Consider the following 3,426-nt stretch of genomic DNA (forward strand, 5'->3'; position numbering starts at 1 on the left):
GGCTCAGTCCCAAATTTTCTGAATAGAGACCTGGAAACACAACAAATCAAAGAAAGGTTGGACAAATGGAATTGCATAAATTTGCAGAGCTTCTGTATGGCAAAGGGCATAGCTAGCAAGATCAATAGAAAGCCAAACGATTGGGAGATCTTCACTAGCCATACAACAGACAAGGGTCTCATATCTAAAATATACTTGGAACTCAAAAAATTAATTCCCCCAACAATAAATCCTCAAAGAAACAACTGCCCATTATATAAGTGGGCAAAGTTTTTAAGAGAACCTTCTCTGAATAAGAAAGAAGGATGGCCAATAGACACATGAAGAAATGCTCAACATTCCTGGCCATAAAAGAAATGCAAATCAAAACAATATTGAGATAACACCTCACTCCAGTTAAAATGGCAAAAATCAAGAACTCTAACAACAACAGATGCTGGAGTGGATGTGGACAGAAGGGAAACTTATTTCATTGTTGGTGGGAATGTAAACTTGTTCAACCACTTTGGAAAGCAATATGGAGGTTCCTGAAAAAACTTCACATAGAGCTCCCCTATGACCCAGCAATCCCACTTTTGGGCATTTACCCAAATGTTTACAAACAAGACCACACTAAACCTACCAGCACAACTATGTTTATTGCAACATTATTTACCATAGCTAAGATATGGAACCAACCCAGATGCCCCTCAGTAGATGAATGGATCAAGAAAATGTGGTATATATACACAATGGAATTCTATGCCTCCATCAGAAAGATTGACATTTCCGCATTTGTTCGGAAATGGAAAGACTTGGAAATATTTATATTAAGTGAAGTCAGCCAAGCCCAAAGAAACATAGATCCCATGGTTTCCCTTATTTTCAATATCTAGTATATGTATGAGTCAATCAGAGAAGGTCAGATAAGGTGATGTTAGGAAAATGAAATCTTAGATATGTATTTAAAAGGTTTTTTTCCTTTCATGCATTTGTTTCTAACGCATATAAAAGATTATTTCTTTGTTGCTTTGTATGTCCCTCCCCCACAATATAACCCCTGCTTTCACTGTATTTGATGTCGATATAATTTGAGGAGGGGATGGGGAAAAGCAATTCGTTTAAATAAGGATACAGATGGATCCGTTGCAACAATGAGCAGTACAAGTTGTAATGTCGAAAACGAACTTTACAAATTTGGTGTGGGGGGACGATTGGGTGGGAGGTAGGAGGAGGCTGGGAAGGGATCTGAAGGGTAAACAAAGGAGGAGGCTACAATGCTTGATAAGAAATGTACTCATTATCTTGCCCATGTAGTTGTAAACCTTCTGTACAGTATGTTCACAATAAAATTTTTTTAAAAATTCAGAATTTTATAGCTATTAAAAAAAAGACAAGAATTTAGGTAGTCATACAAAGGACTTCTATTTTACTACTGCATTATACATTTTTTCTAATGTTGGTTACCAACATTACAAAGCTATTAGAAAGCTATTAAAGCCTTTATGTTGAATAGTGAATTCTTTCACACTCTTACATGGTATTTCCCAATCATTGACATAGAAGGCATTGTTTCCTATTTTCTCATTCCTAGAATAAGCTGCACATGAAGACCCCACTGGTCCTCATTTTCAGTCTGTACTTTGAATACCGAGGAAAATCTTTCCTCTGCTCTCTATCAATTCCCTACTATCCCGTTAGATTAATTCAAAATATTAAAAATGGAAAAAGAGAAAATAAATCATGGTGAAAAAACATATGCAGGAAATTCACCAGATTTTTCTGCTCAGTTCAACCATTGTGAACTCTTGGTGAAATACATGGACATCTCATTCCCATTTGCACTCAAAGTCTCTGGTTAGGCAATTCTGACGAAGACAAGGAACAAGATGAAAAAGTGAGAAACGGTATCAATTGCACGAAAAAAAAATGGAGTAGGATTCAAGCAAATATATTCTTTGGGATGCTGAAATTAATCGGCTTACTATGCTGTGTAGACTACTTTACAAAAAGGCCACCCAGATGAATACTAGGGATGAGGATGAGTATACCCCTCTTCATTGGGAAGCCTAGAGTGGACACTTAGACATTGTCCATGAGTTGGTAGCTCAAGGCAGATATTCATGCAATAACTCTGAATGGCTGACAACCCTGCACAGTGCTTATATGTGCAATAATACTAGAGTGGCTTCTTTCTTAATTCATCATGATGCAGATACCAATACCCAAACTAAAGGCCTCTTGATTGCCTTGCATCTTGCTGCTGGGAATAGAAATAGAAAAGATACTCTGTTGAACCATTATATCAAACCAGGTCTGAAGAACCACTTGGAAGAAACTGCATTTAATATTGCCAAAAAGATAAGTATGTATCACTACCTCTATGAAGTTGTGGAAGGCTCTACTAATTGTTCTCCTAAGTCGTAAGGGTTTGGTTAAGTTTCTTAAATTTCAAAAATGCCAGTCCATCCTTTGTGTCCCTTAAATTTTTTTTTCAAAATACAAAGCAACAGCAATATCTTACTTTAAAAATTCATGGATTCCATGGTATTCTTCGAAGTGAATTGCCTGACTTTGATGTCAAAATGTATTCAATAGTTGTTTGTATTCATCTAAAATGATTTCTGCAGTTTGTGATTTTTTAAAATCAGAAATAATTTTAACTTATCTGTTGAAATGCATAGTAAAGAAACTAATGTTTTTCCTCGTAGTTTTCTGAAAAAAAGTATGTCTATGTTTGTATAATATCCATAATCTATTTCATTCACTCCTAGATATAATAGTTGGAATTCTACATTGTTATATAATGTATAGGTTCATAAATAAATGTGTCATTTCAGATTGCATTCCATATAGAAGAAGTTTAAGATTTCTTTTTTTCCTAGGTCCTTATATTATTTTATTTCTTTGGGATAAAATTATAATGTTATCTAATTTCAAGTTTTGTAAAGGTTATGCTATGTAAAGGCCTTTCTAAGGTGAAGAATTAATACACTGATGTCAAACTAACCTTTAATTCTATAAATTACATGTATTGTTACACTTGTTTTTTGTAATTAACTTTTTAATAACTGTTTTTCATTTCTTGCATCAGAAGAATGAAAAATATGGAATACTTCACAAATTTTCATATCATCTTTGTGCAAGTGCCATGTTAATCTCTGTATTGTAATTTGGGTAGACCTGTTTCTGAAGCATGTAGTACCCTCTAAATTTAAGTACTTAATGATTTAATCTTTATACAGGCATCTATCCATGGTTCATTATTTGTAACAAGGAACCCTTTTTGTTCCTAAAAATGCTATTGATCTTATTACTCTAAAAATCTGTGTATTGTGGAAAAAACATATCGTTTGGTCGATTACTCACATTTACAATTTTTTTGTCAATGTCTATTTTGTCATTTTCATTTTAAATTTCATCATACTTTGAAACCTTTTCAGCTAA

At 34.0% G+C, this 3,426-nt stretch overlaps 1 pseudogene; it reads right to left on the reverse strand.

Annotated features, from left to right (window-relative positions):
• Nucleotides 1–3,080: 3,080 nt before the first annotated feature.
• LOC138815769 (U6 spliceosomal RNA) lies at nucleotides 3,081–3,177 on the reverse strand (annotated as a pseudogene).
• Between the last annotated feature and the right edge of the window lie 249 nt (nucleotides 3,178–3,426).

Source organism: Dipodomys merriami, unplaced genomic scaffold, assembly GCF_024711535.1.
Source record: "Dipodomys merriami isolate MVZ:Mamm:240054 unplaced genomic scaffold, mDipMer1.0.p SCAF_668, whole genome shotgun sequence".
Taxonomy (NCBI): Eukaryota; Metazoa; Chordata; class Mammalia; order Rodentia; family Heteromyidae; genus Dipodomys; species Dipodomys merriami.